This window comes from Falco rusticolus, chromosome 1 (assembly GCF_015220075.1).
Source record: "Falco rusticolus isolate bFalRus1 chromosome 1, bFalRus1.pri, whole genome shotgun sequence".
Taxonomy (NCBI): Eukaryota; Metazoa; Chordata; class Aves; order Falconiformes; family Falconidae; genus Falco; species Falco rusticolus.
In genome coordinates, this window is record NC_051187.1 from 99,554,362 (window position 1) to 99,578,689 (window position 24,328).

Below are 24,328 nucleotides of genomic sequence, written 5' to 3' on the forward strand. Positions count from 1 at the left end.
TTTCCATTTGGGATAGCAAGGAATAAGCCATCTCCTTGGGGCTTACTTTTTTTAGTGTTACCAACTGGGCCTGGCTCAACTCTGCATCAGTTCCCAACTCTTTAACAGAGTTGTGTATTCCTGTTACAGAGCAGTTAATTGTCATATTTTATGTAAACAAGGTCCAATGCCTTGCTATAGCAAGCAAGCTGCTTTTCTGAAAGAACTCAGTAACAAGGACAAGAGTATCCCATGTCAAGAAGAACACACCCCCAATGACTAAAAACCCTATCAACCTGAAGTCCACCCTGGGAACTTTTCATACTGGCTCCAATGGGAACAGTATCAAATCCTCACGCTGTCAAGAAAGGCCAGGTGAAAAAGTAATAGCTCAATTCAAGTTACGCCAGTGCTACTTAGCACACTGCTGCCAGCAGAAATGACAGCATGGCAGCAGTACCTGTTTGCCTGTGCTGGACAAAAACTCTCCAGGCTGTATCAAAACAGACTATTTCACTTCTGCCCAGTCTCCCATGCTCAGGACAGGTGCATCTGGATGTTAAGGCACTTTGCCCACACACGTTGGCATTAAGATCTTCTTATGATACACTTCAATGCAGAGTCTCTGAAGGCAGCTTTCAGGCAGGAGAGACAGCGAGTGTCCCAGATGAGCCATATGGAGCCACAATCCCACAGTCCTGAGGACCTGTCATCAGGCTGTGGGTCTGTTCCTCCCCTGACTGCCTAACCTCCCCAATGTATTTATTGCAATGACTCTATTTATTGACTGGGTTGTATATATTACACTCACTCCCCCCTTCACCCCACAGCCACTTTGCAGCGCTTTTATCAGCTGTAGATTTGGGAGTGCCCAGCTTTACCTACCTTATTAAGCTCCTGGGCTTTGTGCAACAGCCTAAGACAGAGAAAGCACCACCTATGCCCTGACACAGCTGCCCAGCAATTTCTTTCTCTCCCTTCTGGGCTGTGCTCTCCCTCCTATAGCCACACTGGTACAGCAGGGGCCCTCCCTGAGGCCCACCATGTCAGGGCATTTCTCATATCTGGACAGCAGACCGCAGCCACACCTGCTGCTCTTCTTGCCCATCTAGCAGATCCACACTGCTCCATGTTACAGGCTGTTTTGTCCCCTCCAAAAAAAGTATTACCAGCTCTTATGCCTCTTATGGCATGCAAGCTTGACACTCGTATTTGCATGATTTTAACACTACAAGTTTCCACAGAGCTATTCTTCTCATCTACTTCTGATCTGTTCATAGTAAAAGAAGCATAAGTCTCAACCAAATTCAAGCTTTTGATGTAAGGTGGCAGGTTTGTTCACTTGCAGCTCAGTGGAAAACAAGCACTTACTGTCAGCTGTCAGGAACCTGAAAAAAGCTTTGTTAAGGTCCCCTCTGTCTCTATTTTTGGTTTGGGTGTGGCATGGAAAAATAATATTTACCATCTCAGTAGCTGTGCCCTTTGTGTATTTGTTTTCATATTCCTTTTCCCCATGTGAATTTAGCAGATGTTGCATGGCTTGATATCAGTCCTGCATTTCTGTTGTCAGAGTACGTGTATGTCTCCACTGAACGCTAGTAATTAATAGGCAATGTCTGTGCAGCAAAGATACAGACTCAACTGCCAGCACTGTTTCAGAAGCAAACATGGATAAAGACCAAAAATACCATAAGATTTCATTTTCAATGTAAATGAAACAAAAGCTACAGTGATCAGCTCTGAACCGAAGGCCTCCAGGGGTCTGAGAAGCCACAACCATGAACAATGTCTAATTTCTGTCCTTAACATCTCTTTTTAAATTAAAATCACTTGGGAGTATTTTCCATTGCTTTCCATGAATGTACACAGATTGCTAAAAGGCTAGTCTGGATTTACCAATATATATATTAAAAACTAATGCTCAATGCAATTATGCAATTAATTACCTCCTATAAAAATGTTTCCATTCACTTCATGTTTATATAGAGTACAAACATACGGATTTGCAAACGGCACCAATGATCAAAAACCCCAAAGACAGTTTAAGAAAACAGAGCGAAGCCAAGGACAAAGAGCTAGACACCAGGGGAAGGCCAGCTTGCTGCATTCACAGCCAATACCAGCATCTAGTATTCATCAGACTACAGCCTTAGCTTTGTTTCATTTCTCTGCCATCCTTCCATGATAAAGCTTTACAGTGGCACCACTGAAACCTGTATGGCTGGACTTTCCTCCTGGAGAGAGCGCACCTATCTAGCTCAGAGCACATATGGCTACCCACATTTTGTGTACGGGGGAAGGCTAGGTCGGAGAAGCAAGAAGCTAAATCAGTCCCGTGGCTCAGTGCAGGAGGCAGAATGTAAATGCAAGTTTCCCAAATGCTCTAAGGGCCAAATCTGCCGCTAGAGACCAACACTTTAAAAATCCAAGCCAGTGTCGACAGCTTTCTTGTCATGAGGCAATATGTCACACTGGCCAATAAAGAAAGTTCTAACACACAGGCAGCAGGTATTTGCTTTATGATACAGCTACCTGAGACACAGCTTTTATAGCCATGGCATAAACTCTTTGGAACAAAGAATTCTGCTGGAAATGTCAGGCTATTGTTAGCATACACCACCACGAGCAACTCCACTGCCGAAACACAGTCCAGCAAGTCAGATTTAGTAGTGCAATTTTCATTGATAATTTTGGTGCATACAGTCCATTCTTTTGCACAGGATTAAAAGAAATAGAAGGGGGGGGGGGGGGGGGCACGAGGAGCAGAGATTACTAAACTGGCTCAATGCCACACAACACTAAGTCTTTCAAGGCAATGAATACTTTTCTATAGCTTTCAAGTACTGTTCTACTGACAGACTGAAAAAGGCTGCAAATGCATAGATAAGCAATTCAGTAATACTACAGAAATACAACTGTATTTCACTGCTATCTCACCGTTTCTGTATCTTACCCCTATTTCAACCTTTTTAATGCAGTGAGTGGTCAATACTTTGGATCTGCCTTGTTCTGAGAAATAGTTATCGTAATTATAACATAAAAACTCTATATTCTTGTTCACAAAATCATTATATCTAATCATTCCCTTAGACACCCATCATCACTCAATGTCTGTTTAAGGAAATTGGTTTAAAATAACCAAATGGATAAGTTCACCCGCACTCAAAACAGCTCTAGATTAAATTACGTATATGTTTTACATTTAATCTAAGTGCTGTATTTAAAAGAAAATCCCTTTGAATCAAAAGAATTCATGTAAAAGAAAAAGTCACATCAAATAAAAGGGTCTTTATTAAGGCATTGTATCAGTCTTTTCTTGAAGATTTTTGACTGTAACTTTTAGTGATTTCTGTATTTTTCTGTTTCAAAAAGTTTATTAACCATTTTCTCAGTACTTTATAGCTATGGCCCAAATATTCCTCTGTTTTTCTGCTCTCTGCTGACCATTCTTTATGTGAAATGTTCAGGAACAATGAGGTAAAAAATGACTCCTGGTATGTTTCCCATACTTGTTACGTAGAGGCAGTACCATGTAGGGGGAGCACCTTGAGCAATAAAACTGGGGGGAAAGACACCCATACTCACAAAAAAAAGGGTGAAGGAAAAAGAAATGCATCTATTGTATTAATATCTTTCAGGCTATGCCTAACCTGAAAGCTAATAAAGATATAATCTGATAAAGAAACTGGTTTATATGGTTTATACTGGTTTAGAAGTTTTCCTATTTTTAGTATACGTATTTGATCCTTCTCAAACATCTCCAGAGCTGTCTGTGTCTAAGCAGTTCTACTTAGAGGTTACAAGATCATCTCAGAAATAACTGCTTGAGCCAGGCACAACCATAGCCTTACCATTCCCTGAAATACCAGATTCTAAACATATGGCACCCCAACATGCTAGGCATTCATCTGAATGTGGACCACTAGTACCTGACATAACAAACAAAATTACCATTTTGCTCACAAAATAAACCAACTCTGCTCCCACAACATGTCAAATTCTTCTGCTGAGGAAAGGATCCTCTTCAGGTATCCAAACACAACTATATTACTTCACCTAGATTTCATGCTGTGATCCAATTAAAAAGCAACAAAAATAAGGAATAATGATGAAAATTATAAAACTGATTTTGCCGTTGTTTCCATACAATACTGGGTAAGGAAAGTTTGAAGTTTCGTTGGTTGGTTTTTAAGATTAGCAAAGTAAATTTTTTCTTTCAAACTCACTGACTCATCTGCACCAAGTATACTGTTCTCCAGGCTTGAGATTTACTTCTCCCACACTATTCTTCTTTCATGCCTTAACCCAAACACTGTGCCCTACGCACAGCCTTCTGATTCTTAGACCTGCCAGCAGCCATGAATTTGGGCAGGAGGCCAAGCTGTTAATTCACTGTGTTCTCTTTCAGTCTTGCCAAGAAAATATACGTTTTGACTGAACAATGAATTTATAGCACGTGATTTGGGGGTCCTACCTACTCCTCTGTGTAGGGTTCACTTTGAGCTAGAAGTAAGAAGCCAGGGATGTAGCTTTTGTGAACTCAAGCTATTAATAAACAAGTTTCAGTATGCTTTCATTCTGTTTACATTCCAATGTGAAGATCCAGTTATAATTTGAAATTTTCTGAAAAGATTTTCCAGGCTGCCAGCTACACAAAATACAGCTTTTTTCCCTATATCTACTTAAATTTCCTTTGAAACAATGAAACCAACATCAACCCTTTACCCTGTGGATTCTGTTTGCCCTTCCAGGAGCTGAAGTTTTGTGTTTTCCTCCTAAACCTGTTGAGTTGTCTTAACCTGTTAAGCTGCCACACATGTTAAATTGCCTTTGTCACATGATTTTGAAGTCTGTAAACCACTGATTCTTCTAATCTTATGAAATTTATTTTCCAGTCTCTGTAGCATTCTACCTTGCTGCAAAACAACAGATCTGCACAAAAAATTGTTTCATAAGGCCAGTATTTGAGATGAGCCTCAATAGCGTGGCTTATTGCAAATCTGTGGTTTGCCCTGCTGTAACAGCTGCATTAGAGTATTTGTTAGGATAAACTAAACCTGACTGAATTTCTCTACAGTACATTTAGGACAGATAATCCAGCAGTGGTATGCTCTCTGTGCTACAGGGCTTGTATTGTTCAGCATCATGCCATGAAAGAGCCTAGATTTGTATGTTCTATTCTCGGCATGAAATAAAGTTCATCATAGAGTGAGATTTCTTTGTTCAGTAAAACAGATTTTTTTTCTGGCCTGTTCAATTCTACTTTATCTAACACTCCTATAGCCTGCAATACTCTTCTGTCTGCAGAGTTCACTGTGCAGTGCAGTGCTAAATCCATCGAACAACTCACCTAGACACTGGCACAATTTCTCTAACCCAAGGACTGAATCCATCAAATGCCACCTGTTTTCTAGGTTTGGCCTTCTGTTTCCCCAATCTGTGCAAGTCTCTGCTGTTACCATGCAGTATTTGTACTTTATTCAGGTTGTTTTGGTTTTCCTCATCTCCATGGTATCCCCAGAAAGAAGCATAATATCCAAAGGTACAATAAAAAAAAAAAAAAAGCCTTTTGTGCTTCAGGAGATATACAGGGTTTCTTGAATAAGACTCTGGAAGCTTTACAAAAGAAATTACATGAGTAAATATACTATCTCCCTGGAAAATCCATGCTTCCTCTTCCCAAGCAAATGGAAAGGTTAACTCCATCAAGCCCTGCAGATTCCAAAGTCCTTCATCCTCAAAAATTCCTCATCACATAGCTCTTACAGCTCATTTGACAGAAGGAAAATTAAGCTTAAGTTGGCAAAGACCCCATTCATTTATGCCAAGAAAATCACACACAATTTGGAGTTAATCAATAGCACAGAAATCCCTTCCCACCTACCACATGGAGCCTGGTCTCCAAAAAATCTGCAGTCTCTCTCTAGTGTGGCATTTGAAACAAGCCTGTTGGCAGAACGAGCTTCACCCTCCTCTCATGCCACTTCTGCCACAGAAATCTTTTGCCACTTTCCTCCCATGATAAAAATAACATACCTATGTGGAAAACAAAGGCTAGAGCATCATAAAGCCTGGAAAAGACTGATTTGAGAAAATCTCCTCAATGAGCCAATATATTTTTCTCCCACTAAGAAACACTGTATGTCCAGTCCAGCAAAAAGCAACACAAACAAGACTTAGCATTCATGTCAGTGAGCCCTTTTGAAAGGCCTGGTAACAAAGGCATGCCTGAAACAGAGGCTGGGTTTCACCTTTCCTCTTTTTCCAGGCATTTCTTTTGCTTTCCAGGAGGTCTGAAGATCTCTTTATAGAAGCAAGATTGCAGCTGATTGCCACAAAGCTTTCCATGAATGGCCTTTTTGAAGCATCCAGGCTGAGATGCCAGGAAGACTCTGAGGTGTTTGTTATTCACAGTGTGCAATTACCCAGATTCCATTATACTTCAGGGCTTTTGCCCTCCCTTCCTGCAGGATATCCCCATATAAAGAGGCTGCAGGTGCTTTGCCTCTGAGTTACCTTTAGTTTTTCACAGTATTTCCTTGTTTGTGTTACAGCAGCATCTACAGGCACCAGAAGCAATAAAGGCCTCATTGGTCTGGCTGTCCTGGAGACACCTAGTAAATCATCCCTTCTTTAAACGTTTATAGATTACCTAGACAGTTCCAGACTAGATCCAGACTTCTGGCAACTGCTTACTTTAGGAAGAGTAAGGAAGCATAACCCAATCCCACCTTGCTTATTAGTAAAGAATATACTATCCCTAAGAAATAAACACTCTGAAATTTAATACGTTTGGATTTAGGAGGTACTTAACCACCTGAAATCCCAAGTGATGGGTGACAGTAGGAGGTTATCATACAGTATGTGGTGGGCACTGCCTCATGTGGCTTTGACAGCAGTGGGTTCTGGTGTCTGCCTGGTGCATGAGGTGGGCTCAGAGCTCACGTAGAGTAGCAGGGACTCTTCAGAGTCAAGGTTTGTGAACCTTAAGTTGCTGTGGAAAATGGGGCTGTCAAGCTGCCTTGCTCACATAGAAGGGACCTGCAACAAGCATGCTGCTGTCAAGCCAAGTAACAGGATTTCAGACAGCTACACAAATTTTGTGGGGCAAAATCTAATACATAATAGCCATTAGTATCCCACACAGCTAGGCAGGGCCTTTGTGAATTGTTCCGCCATGATGTGGCACTTTGCTGCTGGAGCTGGGCCGGACCACTCCTGCAGCCCACTCACTGCTGCATCAACAGAAAGTGCAGGCAGGCAGCAACAGCCAGAAAGCCACAAACAGAATGCTGGGTGTTAGTCAGGCCTCTTAATCACAAAGCTGTCCTCCCCAGTCATTGCTCCACCCAAACCACGTAGCTAGTTGCCCCAATATTCATATTTGCCACCTGTTTCTTTCTTCTTAGGCTTTGCCTATGGAGACATCCTTTCCTTAAGCCCAAGTTTCCACACTTTCATGTCTGTAAAACTTTCAGCTACCTGAAAAAGTAATAAGGGGGGGGGGGGGGGGGGAGACAACAAAACAAAACAAAAATATCAGGGGAACTTTCAAAAGAGCTTGAGCTAGACAGGCTTTGTTTCTTTTGTACATTATGCACAACATATTCCTTTCCAGAGACAGCAACAGTATAGTTTCCACTCCCCTCTCCCCATGCAGGTTGCAGCAGGGCTGGTGTTTTAAGACGATGTCATAACAGTGCAGGCATTGCAAACTAAACAGCAGGCTTGTTTTGCAAACTCCCTTGTTGGTTTCTGACTACTAAATACCACCTGAATAAGATAGCTACTTTGTCAGAGGAAGAAAGGAGGAAATCAGCAGAGACCTGCCTCTCTGTCCTCTCACCTCTGAGGAAAACCTCTCCCCATTGCTGGGGGCCACCAGATGCTGTGCTCAAATCCACTGCCCAAGGGTACTCAGCTCCAGCTAGAAAAATGCAATGGTTTCAGTGGGTGTCAAGGTTTATGGTTCACAGGCTCTCAACCTTATGGACTCAGATTAAGCTTTAGCCACAGCAGACTGGCACTTTTTTTTTTTTCCCCAGGACTTTTGTTCATTGTGCATCTTTAAATTCATTTTTTTTCCTTTTGAATACATGCAGCGCTGTACAAGGAACAGGTGAGAAAAGGGTCATCTCTTGGCAGCCATTCAGTATCACAGAAGTTTAGTTGTGACAGGAAACTACACTGCAAGTCACTCATATGTCACTTTTGCTGGAAGAAAGTTTTGCTACAGAGAAAATAAAAATATAAGCTTGATATATCTAAAGGATTTCAAAAGGTAATATGCCAGATAGCACAGTGTGAAAAAGCGTTCTTTTCTGTAAAGAACAAAAATATCTTATTCCTTCAGACCCCTTCCTCACCTCATCACAAGCCCTGCAGACTGAAACTTCATCAGATAGCAGAAGGGTTAGGAAAGCACCAGCTACATTTTTATGCAGATTTGCCAGTCCATCCTAGCTGAAATGAATTCTGATGTCTTTTTGACATGAACAAGGCAAGACTTGATAGAATATAGCAGGTATCTCAGCCTTCATCAGCAACTCAACCACTTTTCAGTTGCTTCATCATCTCATCTTACCAGCACTATGATCCAAACTGGGAAAGAAGCTCAGTTCTTTTGGATATCAACTGGCAGTCTGACAAGGAGCTCAAAAACTAAGGCCTGATTTTTTTCCAGGGATACAAGAACCTCAAAGCTCTCTCAAATAGGGAAAGACCACCACAAAGATTATCCTGTAGAGTTAAGGGAAAAATGGTGTTTTCACAGAGAATTTTAAGAAGAAACCACAAACAAAATGTGTGTTTTCTCAACCAGGAAAAAGCTACATTTTTTATAGCTTCTGTAAACCAGACTTACCATTCCCCATTCAATCATATTACCACGTGCCATCTGAAAAAAGTATACAATAAATGTGAATGTCTCTAGATGTCAAAATGTTGGGAACTGTGTGTGGTGAACCACCACAACAGAAGACCTAGAATTTTGCAGTGCAAGGGACAGCACAGACCCTTACAGGCTCTGGTATCCCCAGTCCATACAGATGTGCCTGCCACTAGGACCTGAGAAGTAACTTAAATAGTTAAGGGGGAAAACATCCTTATTATTTTATATAATATTCATGTTTAGTTCCCATAGATCACTTATGCCCTCAATTAAAGGTGATCTGTAAAACAAAAGCACTGTTAGCTTTGGGATACATGGCAGAGGTCCAGGATTTTAATTTTAACTGATTTTAACATTTAAAAAATAGGTTTTGTCAAAGCTGAGGAACCATCCATTGTGAGAATCAAATCACACGACTGAAGGACTGATACGTCATGCCTGATTACACTACAGAAAAAGGAAGTCTTTGGTACAGACTTAACCATCCTCAGCAACTCCAGAATTTAAGTAAAACTCATTCAAAATGGGATACATAACGTTTGAGAGTGTAAAATCAGAAAGAATACTGATTAACTATAACCTTTGCATTGTCTGCTTAACATCCCAGGAATACATACAAGTTATACCAGTTAGGTTAAATCTAAAAAGAAAAATAAATACCTGAATTTGACACCTTCTTTACAGATGAAGTGATCAAAGACTGCAAAAGGTGAGGATGTCTCTCACCATTTAGAACCATCCCTTTGGATTCAATCCTGCATATGCATATTGCAAGTAAATACCAACACCTGGCAAATACCAAGGAAGCCAGTCTCACACTAGGGCACTGCAAGAGCATCTCAGCCCAAGAGATGTGAGAATCCAGCCTGCATTAAATGCTGTAGTGGCACCGCTTCAGCTACAAAGCCATTGCTCAGAGCAGCTCATGGAAAGACCAATGCGTACTACACACTGAAGCAATTCTGTACGTAAGAATGACATGCTGATTTAAAATCGGTTTATCTTGATTAGTTTACTCTTCCTTCACAACAGTGCCACTTCTGTGGGCAAACAAGGCTTCAGCCTTAAGTAGATGCTTGGACTGTCAGTCTCATAGGATTAGCAATTTTAAATTAAGGAATAGCTTGCAAGAAAAAGTAATTTCATGCTTCGAACTTTTTTCAAAGCTTATTTCAAAGACTTGGAACCTAGAACCATCACCCCATAATCTTATCCAAATGTTGATGTCGTCAATGCATTTTAAAGCAGCTTTTAATTAAGTTAAATAAAGAAAACAGATGCTGCTGAAGAAATGCCCAGTAAGAACTTCTATTTCTAGATAAAACTGTTTTAAATGCATAACCAGTTCTGCTAACTGTGGGATGTGATGCACACAACTGAGTTTATAGGTGTTTAGTGAGAGTTTTGTGCCATTTAATATGTCACTGTGAGCAGTCAGCACAAAGATAATGATATAAATACAGAAGAGTGGGCCTATAACCTCCACTTCTTCTAATTAAAAATGTATATAGATTGCACAAGTCACGGCCAGTAGCATTTGGTCTGGGCTGCAACAGCATTTTCTTTCCTTCCAAAAAGTTTTATCTGCCCAAATCAGAAAAGTCCTTTTTCAGTATTCTTAGCTTAGATGAGCATACACATAAGGCAACCATTCAGGGAACATTTTCTATATTTAAACTACGTAAATTAATAGTGATGTAACCCAAGTCCCATACAGGCTATAAATGTTCTTAAGAAAGTTAAATTATATCAGTTTGGATATCTGTAACAGGAAAAAAAAAAAAAAGAAAAAAAAAAGAAATAAAAATGAGGTCAGTCTAATTGAATTGCAGTAGCTTTTCTGAAAAACACCTTTGCTACCCACTTTGAAAGAGCATTAGAGACCACATTAGGGAAATGTTTTCATTTTCAGAATCTTCTTCTTCATTACTGCCTGCTTCGCTGAGAAGACTTTTAAAATCTTAATCTTTGCTACTGCCTGCTTTTCTCAGAGGACTCACTGCTGATACATCCTCCCGGGTTTTTATTTGGCTAGAGGATAAAAATATTGCTAGCATTAAAGCTAGAACTTCTTCAGCAGGATTTTATGAGCCTTTTAGGCCCTTATGTGCACATTAACGTTTATCAAAAACACTTAAAATTCTCGCCCAGAGGAGCTACCCGGCTGCAGTCTGGTCTTTGTCTGTTTTATGCAGCATACTGCCTACACAAAATGCAGAAGGAGAAAAGGGTAGGGTTGTTGATTACTTCAGCAGCAGGGCTTTCTAGGCTTTGGGGATAGCTTTACACCTCCCTCACACAAGTTGAGCAACCACGAAAAGCAGTAAGCTTCAAGTAAGCCTTGTACTAACACCTCACCTCACTGACATCAGCCTTGGCTCTCCATCACTCGGTCCTCTGGGAGCGATGCAGATGCCAGGAAGCTGTCAGCCAAATTCCCCTGGACTGCAACCCCCATCTCCTAGATGTAACAGGGGTGCTCACACTGTGGATACAAGTATTTCACAACACATTGCAAAACAAATATATGTGACATTTTAAGCATACATTGGTTACATTGATTACTGATGTAAGATGAGCTACATAAATGTATGCCAACTATAAAATAAGGGTCCATCCATCCTCTCAAAAAACCCCGTCATTTTCAGAAGGAACATGTAGCCTACCAAAAGCAGGAGAAAGAAGCAGCAGCCACTGTGACTCACTTCTCTAACTAGAGAAATGTACACTATTAAAAACTAACTTTGATAGTGTAGGGCTTTCCACATACTAACCACAGCAAGCAGGAATATGTATAGATAGATACACGCACCTAACAAAAGTGATGGGGAAAACCTGCTCCCAAGCCTGTGCTTGCTAGCACTGAATATTCAAAATGTCATCTGAAGCACCTCTGTTCCACGTTGGTTTGTTCTTTAATTGTGTCAGTGTAATATTCACACAATTACGAACTATAATGAACAAGTCCCACTCCAAAGTTGGGGCCTTAAAGGCTGCATACATTATCCAAATATGTAAGTGAATGCTAAGCACATTGGGATTCATTCAACCACAAATCTACGTAATGACAACTATTTCAAATGTTGCAACAGAAGTTACACTCAACTAATTATAGCTCAGAACATTTTGCTACTACATCTACTCGAAAAGAAATACCATTCCTCAAAGTTCCCCAATTTTCATAGCCCTCAGCAAAACACATTTCTTACCTCTGTTAGCACAATCTTCATTATTAAGCCATTTATATAAGTTAGTTTTGATTGAATCTCTAATCTTCTGACTGACAGGATTATAGACATAACGTGTTTCCTCAAGGGATTTTTCTACTTAGAGAATCAGTCTGCAGTCTCCTCACTGTCTCAATTATAGCCCATGATTTAATGTCATCCATTTCCACACCCTCAAAATCATGAAGGAAAATCCCATTTCTACAGGTAGCCCCCCATGGCTCTTTGCCAGCAAAAGAGCTTATGACAGTGTGCTACACCCTTCAGAAACCTCTGTAATTTTTGTAGCTAAAATAGATGTTACTTTGTCACCACTGCCTGAAAATAATCAGACTGGGAGATGACTGGGTGTCTAGGAATACCATCTACAGAGCCAGGTCCCAGGCAAAATAGCTCAATTAGAGATAAATAGATAAAAGCTGGGAAGACTGGCTAATCACATGGATACATTTGCATCAGGTAGTGCATGCCACATCAGGCAGTTTTAATGAAAAAGTTAGTGGAAAGAAAAGACAGACATCCACAGGACACACACCTCCCCTTCCTCTTCACCAGTAAATACGTAATTCATAAGAATATAGACAACACAAGCTCCCTGGTAAGGGCAAGCAAGGAAAAGATCCAAGGCAGGTCTGCAGAGAAGAGCTACAGGGAGCAGAGCAACAGGGAAGCAGTGTGAGGTCAGGCTTACAGCCCATTCTTGGCTCTGCCCAGCAGTAAGTCACCTCGTACTGTTAGGTGACACCACAGCATTGCAGCCAGGAACTAAGCCTCAGTGTTTTCCAGTACAGCACAAAAAGGCTGAAAACAAGCCTTCCCCTGAAAGCATCCCCATGAAGCTCCTGACGCAACACAGGGACAAGCTGAACAGCTAAAAGCAGGGCATGACTTTCCAGTAAGGCCCTGCCTTTAACTTGTCAGATGCTTCAGCACCAAGCAACAAAACAACAGAGCCAAGTCTAACACTCAAGTACAAGTGATTCACAGTCCTGCTTTTAGCAAGCTTAAGGACCAGACAAGTTTCTTCCCTTTGGAGGAAGTGTCACTGCCATGGAGAAGACATGGTAGAACATGCAGCAATGAAGGCTAAAATGCAATAAACTGCAGTTCACATTAATATGTGCTGTACACCCTGGTAAAAAGAAGCGGAAGAGGTGCACCCTCTTCCACCTTTCCTACACTGAAAATGGCCTTATCCAGCAATGAAATGAGGCCAGCAGCTGGGGATGACGATTTACTTTCAGCCATCACTAAGACACCAGTGCAGGCAACACAGCCTTTACCTGAAGTGCTGATGAAATCAGGCTGATGAATATGTTTTACATGATAAAATGCTGACAGGTATAGCTTTTATTAAATTCTTTAATTAAAACTTATCTAGAGATGAGAAAGTGAAAATATTTATTCTGAAGTTAAATGAAAAAATGTTCTCTTATAACAAACACAAAGACCTAGCACACCAGTCACCCAGTGTCAGGCATTCTTTGTGAGAATACCCAGAATTACTGATGTCAGTGTCTGGTCATTACAGCTATAAGTGTGTTTAAATATTTAAACTCAGAAAAGAAGAATTTTTTCCTGAAATTTGTTATGGGTGTTCTTGTTTTAACATGAGTGTTTAAAAACCAAGGATCGTGGAACTTTCAGGATATGAACATGACAGGGAAAGGAAGAGAGGTCTGAGGATTTTGCCTGACAAAAATGTGCAGTAGCTTGCACTCTTAACACTCACTTCGAATCTTAAGTTCCAAATAAATATTCATAAATGCATTTACCACAGGTCTGGTAGTGTTGTTCTGAAATTTAGAGGCCAGATTCTCCTTAAGTCCAGATAGGTCCTGCCCAAAAACTCCCTCCAAGCAAACAAATCAAACAAACAAAAAAACACCAAATGACAAAAAAAGCTAGAACTGATACTGTTAGTACAACTTCACAGGGTCCAAGCAATCATAGGACAGTGGATACCATTCTGCACCTAAAGTTACCAGAATGCTCTCACACCTGTAGGAAACACAGGGAATAAAAACCGTCATTTAACCATTTTTTTCAGTATTTTCAAGCTTATTTTTCCATATTTGAATAAAGCACCACTGTTTTCCAATTTACTTAGAGATTAACTTCACATCCCAGAGACATCCACACTAACAAAAGACCTATCCATACAGAAGAGCTCAAATAATGCTCTGAATAACTTTCTTCTTTAAAAAGCTGCATTTCTCAGTATACATTTTTCAAAGTCCTCTGTCTAGACAGCGAAATCCTACACTGCATTGTAGACTAAAGGGAAAGTGTAACCATCCTGTTATAAATACTGGGGAACATTCAATCACATCAAAAAAGCTACTAGTTCAAAATGGAGCAAACAAAATTTTTCCTCCAGCACAACTAGTCTAGGCAATTGCTATCTATAAATTTGTTACGAAGGGAAAAAATGTGATGAGGTTTCCACAGAAAACAACACTATCCAGCATCACAATATTGAATGTGCAAAATCAAATACAGGTTTTCAAAAAATTAGAAGTTTTAAGAGAAGGTAAGTCCTCAAACTCAGAGAATTAAGCCATGTTTGATGTGATGTAGAAGTTGCATAATACCAGCTCCCTGAGGGGTGTTTGCACAACTTCTTCTGAGGCATCTGATGCTGACTACAGCACTGAACTGGGGTCTAATCCAGCCTGACAGTGTCTGTGTCTCTTCTCAAGTAATAAGGTAGAATTAAGAATACAAGAAAAATCAAAGAATGCAGAGATATTTCTGATGATCCATGCAGGGACAGTTTTACAAACAATAAGCTTTTTTCCTGTTTGGTTTGGGGGGTTGGGGTGCGTGTGTGTGGGTTTTGTTTGTTTTTAAAACAGTGGCAGGATAAATCTACTTGAATTTATATTTTTTTTCATGTTACAATTAAATTCACAATCATGGAAAACAGACGAAAAACACTATTTCTGTTTTCCCCTAGAGACTTCTGTAGCAGCCACTACTAATGCTTTATTGAGCAGAACTTAGGTGGAACCACGAAAACACAAGCTAACCTCTGCTCCTTTGTGGCTCTGATCTGGGTTCCAAAGATCAATGATTTGTTGCAGTCATGGGCTTGCCACCTGCCTGAGGCATTCAACCATATCTAGCACAATGATGCTGGAAAGCATTCACGAGTAAATATACAATAACATTTACATGTTTACAGCATCTGTGAAAGGTGTGGGTAGGGCTATTTCTCTACTATGTGTTTCCAGAGCAAGTCAAACCCATTAATTAAATTCATGCTCTTGTCCTGCTTCAAAAGGAAAAACAGAGCTGATTTACAGGCACTGACAGCTGCAGAAACCAGGAGCTGGGTTTGCTCACTCCCCTTAATTTTTAAGCATCTGAGTAGGTTGATTTCTCCGATTCTGATCATAGGAAAGGCTCCATGTCCTCAATTTCTACAAAGAAAGAAAAGGAAGCTGCTCCATGCAGAGTACTGTCTGTCAGGTTTCTCAGTGCTGGCTGAATACTGTCTACAGGAATTGGGGACCTGAACATCTCTGTAACCAAGCAGCTGCAGGATGAAGCTGTAAAAGGTCCCACTCATAAGACATTTCTTATCTAGTCATTATTTTACTTGTCCTGACAACAAAAACTTTAACATGAGAAAGTGGTACCTGAGGAACAGTATAACTTACTGCAACAAAAAAAAATTCTCTTTCTAACAACAGACTCAAGGAAATTGCCACAAATACCTTCTCCTAGAGGGAATATAAATGCATCTGCAATGCCATAGCACAGAGCGACATAGGCAAATACAAATATAAAGCAATACATTAGCTCTTTTCTTCTTTTAGGTTCTTTAAACAGGAGACAAATTCCTAGTGTTTTAGGCTGAGATCTGGAGGTAGGCAATCAGAACGCATATAACACCCAAGCTGAGAACAGGAAACTCTTAACAGAAGTGGAAAATTTTGGATGCTGAACTTTCACCCTAGGCTTCTGGAAGACTTTTACTAATAAAGAACTGTATAAACATAGACAGAGTATATTGAACACTGCATCACCTGCCCAGCAGAGCCATATGCTGCTGCTGCAGATATTGCCAATAAAGATCAAAGCTTCCCATGCATTAATGAGCTAAACCTGGATGTTAAATGTTTCATACCATGCTATAGACCTATACTGACCTCTACAGAGTGGAAGGTTGGCCAGATGAACTCTGGAGCTCCTTTTCAGTCGGTTATCTTATGATTCTGTACATAAAACATAAGACAAATTTATTTTGTTGTGATTCACAGTCCAGGCAGTAGAAAGCCTGCTAGGAACAAGAATACTACCATCTAAAACAGCTCATGGTCACTAGCTGCCAGGAGGAAATACAAAGGAGCCAGCATTGCGTACAAAAGTAGTAGAACAAATAGAACATTAAAATATCTTTCTGCCAGTGACCCAAAGGGGCCTCACTAAAAGATGACTGTAGCAAAGAACATGTATACAGACACAAAATGGGCACAGGATAATGGACTGCAAGATCAACTAAACTGACAGTGCTATCCTAAGCTGCCTTAGCTAATAGAGAGGTGGTAATTCTCCAGAAGTCTCCTGTACATATTTGAAAATACCACTTCTTACAGTCCAGCACACCAGCAGTTTATGACATTTTTAGTTTATGGCAAAAAAAGCACAACTCTGCTCACACAGGTGGCAACTGCAAGTTTGGTCCATGCACCCAGGAACTGGCAAAACCACAGAGCTCTTCTATAAATACTACCTATTTTCAGCTGTGCATCGAGATACCTCCTTTTGTCAGCTTGTTTTTACCACTCAGGAAACAACTTGTGCCTTTTCAGTTACTGATCACGCTCCCCACAAATCAGGGAGATTGGTGCAATTTCAAAGAACAGTTAAACAGAGTTCATTTAAATGTGAACTAATACATGGTATCTTGGTTACCAGTTTACGTTCTTCGTGTTGTTAGCGTCAAGTTTGATGTTTACAAGGAGTGTAATGTCAGAATTCAAGAACTAGCATACTGATAAATACATAAAAACTCTTGAAAAACTTCTACGAATTCAAGAAACATTGATAGAATAACTAACCTCAACACAATTGTATCTCTCAGGTACTTTTTGTATAGAATACTGACTATTCATTTCTCTTCCTCATTTCCCCTGGTAAACCAAGACAGCTATAGTTACCTGCATTTTTACTTCTCCTCATCCCTATAAAGCCTAGGAGAGAAGTATGCAGTTCAACAGTTGAAAGATTATTTCTTCACCAAAGCATTCACAGAAACAATTTAGGATTTTCAAATTCAGCTTTGATTTCACAAAACTTCTCCCTTTCATGATCTTGCAACATAACCTTACAGGCTTTGATTCCACTTCTAGCAAGGTCAATCACAGTTTTATCATCAACATGCAGTATGCCTACATTTTATACAGTATCCTTCATACAAAACACCTCAGCTTACCTTGCATAAAGAGCACATTAATACAACCATATGTAAGCAATTATAATGAAATACATGGGCAGAAACACAAAGAATGCATGGAAATCAGATATTTGTTCCACTGAAATTTGAACTGAGATGAAGAGTTGAACTGATAAAAAAGTCCCCCAAAACTCTGTTAGACAACAGAGTTTGCAGCAGAGAAAGCACTTGAACAATACCACAAAAGTACACACGGATCAGGGCCAAGGGAAGGAAACTGAGAGGAATGCAAACCTCAAGGTATAAATTAAAACCACTGTTGATAGGTGAACATTTTCTAAAACTGTCAGGGACAGTGTGGAGTTCCAATACTTTTGACAAACAAAAGAAAACAAGTAAGGTCTACAACCAACTGATCTTCAGATCAGCTTGAAAGACCAAGTTATGAATTCTGGAAAGAGTTAAACCCTGTATTATTTGAGTGAAATATATGTTAGTTCTCTTTGATCCTTAGGATGAGGGAGGGTCTTTTCTTATGAAAATTACTGGTTGACTTCACACAACATTATACAACAGAGAAACTGTGTGTGGTCCTTGAAAACATTGGGGTGGGAGCTCCTAATGAAGCAGGACAATAGGCGGATCAGAGTGACAACAGTCCAGCCTGCACAGAGAAAGCAGCACCCCAAGCACACTTCAAGCAGAGGACAAATACGACTTTGAAAACCAAAAGCCTAGAAAGGCATTCAACAGCAGCACTAGAAGGTAAACACAAGAAACAACTGCTCAGTGTTGAAAAGGTTAGTTTTGTCCAGCACAGAACACACCCAGGGTCTGAAGCATGCCCACTGTCTATGTCAAAGCAGGCTTTGGGCATTGGATTTAGATTTTGACAGCATGACTTAGAGATAGCATGGTTTTCAGCAACTAAATGAAATGCAAAATGCAAAGAGGAGCTTCTGAGAGCCTAATGATTTTGTTTAAATTCAAGGTTATTTTGGAATGGGAAAACTACTTGCAACTTGGATCCATGATAACCATGTAGATACTATTCACTTGCTTTGACAATCTACACCAACATGGTAAGACGTATTCCAAAGATGAGGTCTCAGGTCACTTGTTTTGTCATGCAATAAGTTGGGGTGACTGGGTGTGTAACGCTTCTGTTTTCTGTTTCTGACTCAAAAAGAGTAATATAAAAAGTTTTAGACAACATAAGCATGCAGGATGTGGCAGCATTCCTTGATTTACAAACACTTTTACACACCAGACAAGCATTAGGTTTCCCAGAATGTCTCAAAAGGGATCTTGGTAAGCAGAGATGATGTTAAAAAGAGTATTTAATTAAGATGTTTGAGTGTAATTCGGAAAACTAACAGCCATGTTCCAAACTATTACCAAGCAGAAGAGGGAAAAGCTCCAAATACAATGAGAAGGGGATATTTTTAAATCAAGCTTAAGTACAAATGTAGAACAGTTTATGCCTGATCCTGTCTGACACAGAGAAAATGAACTATTGGTTCAACTGAAAACCAGCTTCTACACACACTCTTCTGTTAAATATCCAGCATTTGAGACTGAGTTTTCAGCACTCATTTTAACATTACAGGCAAACAGTTTCACTAATTCATTGATTTTCCTTTTCCTTAAAGAAAACACACACTCTATTTTCAGGTTAAATTGCCAGTCATATGCATCAGAGAGGTTCACACTGAAATCAGTTATCACTTGACATAACATAATGGGTAAGCTTACAACTTATCAATAGCTATGACTCCTATCATGTCTCCTTTTTGGCATTTTCATTTTAAATTTCAAGGGAATTATAGAAACACATTTCCTAGAAAATTTAAAATAAACAAACAAAACCCAATTATAATTTACAAGAAAACCCTATAGCTAACCTACTACCTACGTACTACTAAAAAATCTGTTAAACAGACAAAAGCAATTCACAGGAGATAAGAATGCACTGTAAGGTTTAGTTGAGCAGGCTACATCTTTTGCATTTCTTAAATAAAATCTGCATCCTTTCAACAAGGGAAAAGAAACTATGGATTTTATTTTTCATTTTACTTTCATTGTACACATAAATGTGTACGTCATGGCTTACACAAAACAAATAAGGGCATCAAGACAGAAGCACACTGTAAGTAAGATTAATTGGAGACTGGAACACAAATTAAATGGAAGAATCTACTTGGTAATTAATAATGACAGCTATATCAAATAACAATAGAATTAAGGTAAAAACAGACACAAGATGACCCAACTAAAAGGTTGCATAAAAACAGGAACACATAATGACTCATCCTTCATAAGCTTTATTATTTACTCCACCTGAAGTACTGACAGCACCCTTAACAGCTGCATCGAAACATTCTTAACCCTTTGCAACAGTATAACACGATTGAATAGGGCTATAAATCTCCAAAGTGCTGCACAAACATTAAGCTCCGAGAAGGATATGAAATGATAGCACAAAAGACAAGTGACTTGCTGTAGGGCAACAGAGCAATGCAATGATTCCGGGTTTCCCAGGTTCTCCTTAGCAACAAGTCACATGAGATATCTGGGCCACCTCAATTTGCATTTAGTTTTCAGTCATACTTCAGGCTTTATCATAAAATCTTCTAAGTATCACCTATGGGTTAGATACTATGCACTGTTGTTGTCTTGACTTTGTAGGCCAACAGCAACCATGGAACTACCTATACAGCTAAAGGCACTTCTTGAACTTGAAATCTAGCAGTGAAATTTTATAAGAACTTTCCAGAGTCTACCCATACATTCTGAAAAGTATAACTGCAAGGAATATGTATGTATGCAAAGACAGTGTAGCAAAACCAGCAGCAACAGCAATGACCATGAAATTGCCTTGTACTGTCCCTCCCCAGTCCCATTACCTATGGATGCTGAATTCAGGAATGAACTGCCTTGCCTTAAATCCTAGGATTCTACTGAAAAGGATCTCAAGGTCAGTAAAAACCTCACTCTCTTACAAGAAAAGCCTTGCAGGTTTCAACAATGGTGCAAGCACAACTATCTGGATTTGTGGCTTGTAGTGTAAGCTGCACTGAGATTTTTCAAGTTACTGTCACTCAGGCAGAGAGATGCTGAGAATGAAAGCAACCACATGGCCCAAATTCTACAATCCCCAGCAAAATACATTGCCCATTTCACAGAAATGACTCAACTTGGTGATTAATATTCATTACACGTTTGCATGCACACACAGATCCACATGGGCATATGCCCACATTCCACTCACTACAAGAAATACAAAAAATACATTTTTTTTAAAAGAGCAAAAGCATCTGCATTGTTTCATTTTAAACTTATCATTATCTCATTAGTTTATCTGTCTCTGTAAAGTCTTAATAAAAAATAATTTTGTTGAATTTTCCATTTGGCCTGGAGCACACATATCTGAAAGAACAATAGCTTTACCAATATCTAGAATATTACTGCAATGCCAGAGGCATTTAAGTTTCAAAGTTCGTGAAAATCTGAAAGTTTTGACAAGCATATAGTAAAGGTAAAGTTTTAGCTGATACTACAAACATCCTGGCTCCCAGCAAAGAAAAAAAAAAAAAAGAAATCCCATAATACTGCATATTTGAAAGTTGTCTAATTTTGTTGTTGTTTAAACTATAAACACTTCACATGAGTCCTAATCCACTGTAGCAGGCATGCTCATACTCACTTTAAGCAGGTTAGCATTCCAGTTCAGCTCAAGGGGATGAGCATACTACTCAAGTGATTTGTTTGATCATTGTCTAAATTAAAAATTCTCAATGGCACGAAGAGGAGGTTGTTATATTTCCACATTGATTGCAATAGACAGCCTACACCTCAGGGTATCCTTCTTACTTGTGTGGGCACATGAAGAAACCACTCACAAAGTGTTTTACTATTGCAGGATGAAGACATTTAAACCAAACATTTCAAGCAGTCGATGAAGTACAATCTGAAAGGTAGGATTATTTTTTTTATTCTCCTTGTGTAAGTTTAAAACTTACTAGCTATTCACTATGGTAACAACAGCACTCCCCAACAGAGAACATCACTGGATTATTTTTGTCTCTGCAGTACTCCACGATATTTTCTAATGATGATGCTTTGCTGCTACAAGCACTGGTGACAGAACAGGTTCTGAATTGTGTTTCTTTCCAACCTTTAATATTTCTGATATAATAAATCAAAGGTTGCCAGTTTCCACTCTGAAGTTTAGAAGAAGATACTGTAAAGAAGAAATACAGGAATACAAAGTTTACTCATTGTATAGTCAATTAACACAGGTGAAAAATGGCAGAAGAAAACATGGAAGTGCAGGCAAATGGTACAGGGAGAACAAGCTAAAGCAAGGGGAAAAGAAAGAGGGGGATCTGGGGAAGAAGAACAAATTGAAAAGCATAAGGACTGATTTGGCTGGAGAGGGAGAGCACACTGACTTCTAACAGTTCCCTTACAAAAGGGTGCAGGTTGTGCCATTAAATGGTCAAATGCAATATCCTGACAATTCTAAGAAAGCTCCTTAGTCCATTTGTTTTTTGTTGATTTTTTTTTACCAGAAGAGAATCATTGACTCATACTAACTGCTTACAGCTTGAAACAATTTTTTTTATATCAAGAGGTTGATGTTCTGAGCCGTACACCACCACCACCAAAATACCTGCCACTAGCAATATTTCGGATTATATAAACAAATCAGAAGTATTCAAAATATTCAGGGCAAGATGATTTTTGGGGCCACAAAGCTACAATTGCATACTACAGCTCAGATCACATATCCTACCTGGCCTCAATCCTGCCTAAAGGCACATACGCAAAACATGTTCAATACCTATTTGAAGCAACCTCCATAGACATCCAAGCTTACTTTCAGAATATTGCTCCCTTCAGTAAAAATGTCTGGCATACTGAAAGGCCTGCAAAATTATAGCTGTGTCTCTTCACGGCAACCTCCAAAAACTGCTTGGGGGAAGAAGCACTGAGCCTATCCATAAAACTGATGAGCAGTACGCTAGAATGCCAAAATTACATGAGTTAACTTGTACCATTTAGCACGCTTACACTTTTCATAGTTTTTTTTTCATAGTTCTTTTCATAGGTTTTATTATCTTATTTTAACTTACAAGAATTTTACAACATCTAAAACATGAGGTCTCCACCTTCTCTCCTTTCCTCTCTCTCTCGTGTTTCCCAGATCACCTAAAGATTCAAAGTCTTTCAAGAGCATTTTTTAAAGGTTCTGTTATCTATAGCCCCCAAATTGCTACAGAAGGCAAATAAATTCTTTCTGGGTTTTTGCTGCTGTGTGGAACTCACAGGCAAATACAAGAGGCAACAGCTTCCAGCAGATGAAGGATCAGCAAAGAGCTTGATTTCATAGCAGTGTACAGTGTGCTGCTATGCTGCAAGCTAGTGGCAGCTATGTGACCACGCACATGGCACAATCACGTAACATAGCTGGGAACCAGTCCAGCTTGCCAAGTTTTTCTCACAGACTAAATCCTGTGGCAGTAGGCTGTAGCCTTCACGCTCACTGTCTGATATTTTGTTTTCCTAATGTCCCAAGTAGAATTTGTCATTGTTACCATCATCCATAAAACTGATATAATAAAAATGAAATTATTCCAGGAGTCTACAAGAGTAGGCTTTATATATATATATAAGTATACATTCAGTTGAGAAACAATCCAAATCTAGAAAATACTTCTATTTTTAAGCAGGCTCATAGCCTTCAGCTGATTCTGCAAATGGACATCTAAAGAAAAGGGACTTCTGAGCCAGAAAACAAGCAGCTCCACAGCCAGTTGTGCTGACATACAAAAAATCAAAGGATTTGTTTGCTTTTCTGTCAGTACTACAAAGAAAATCAAACTGTGCAGCTTCTGGCTCGTTCAGCCTCAGAGTAATAAATATTCTGAAAGACAGGCTCTGTCCTTATTTGCATTCTTCTGGTCTCCTCTGGTGAGGGTACAGGAAACTAAGGCCACATCACGGCCAGGAGAGAATCTGCTTTGTATTCACACTGCCATGTGATAGTGCATTGCTACAGGATCTTAGGGACTGCCATACCAGTTCAAACCACTGACCTGAGTGACCAGCAATACCCCGATTTTCAGCTCAGTACCCGAGTTTAGTGCTACTTCATGTTTAAGTCACACTTAGCTATTGAAATCCCTCAGGTATACTTCATTAACTACTCTGATTCAGCAGTTTGCTCAGCAGCATCTCACATACAGCCAAAAAGGGACAGAGCCAAAAGTAAATCTGTCAAGGGCTGGATCAGACCCTGACATGTTGTTTTCTTCAAATGTACCTTTCTGACCTCAGCATCTGCCCTTCCTCAAATTGAGCTAAGACTTCAATCTGATCTTTCACCAGGGACAGCAACATGTTTCAACTATTGCTATTTCTAACAGATGTCTTTGACCTCTCAGCAACTATTGAATTTTCTCAGTCCTCAAAATTTACCAAACTGTTTAATATAATGATGGATCAAGCAGCATGCTTCTGTCTTCTTCTCTCTACTCTGAGACCTAAATAACTTTACAGGAGTCAATAAATTTAGTCCTCCTTTGTTACCTCATCTTTCATCCAAAGGTCAAAATTTGACTTCTTCAGCTAACCTTAGAACTAGAAGCATCTGTAAGAAAACCAGTTCTAGTTTTTCTCATTTCCTTAATATTTTAAAGACAGGTCTAAGAGATCTACTGGGGGAAACAACACCAAAAAAAATGTATGTAGTTCTTATGCCAGGAGAAATGGTTCAACCATTAGGAAGAAAAGAAAGCGTAAAGTAGTAACATACATATAAAA

General features: G+C 39.5%; 1 protein-coding gene across 3 annotated transcripts in view; it reads left to right on the top strand.

Moving 5' to 3' along the window:
• C1H4orf19 (chromosome 1 C4orf19 homolog) overlaps nt 1–24,328 on the top strand; it is a 93,165-nt gene that overhangs the window by 3,585 nt on the left and 65,252 nt on the right. For all 3 annotated transcript variants that reach the window (XR_005104775.1, XR_005104776.1, XM_037390978.1), the window contains exon 2: nt 21,423–21,477. The gene's annotated coding sequence lies outside the window, so the exon portion shown is untranslated. The remainder of the gene's footprint in view (nt 1–21,422; nt 21,478–24,328) is intronic.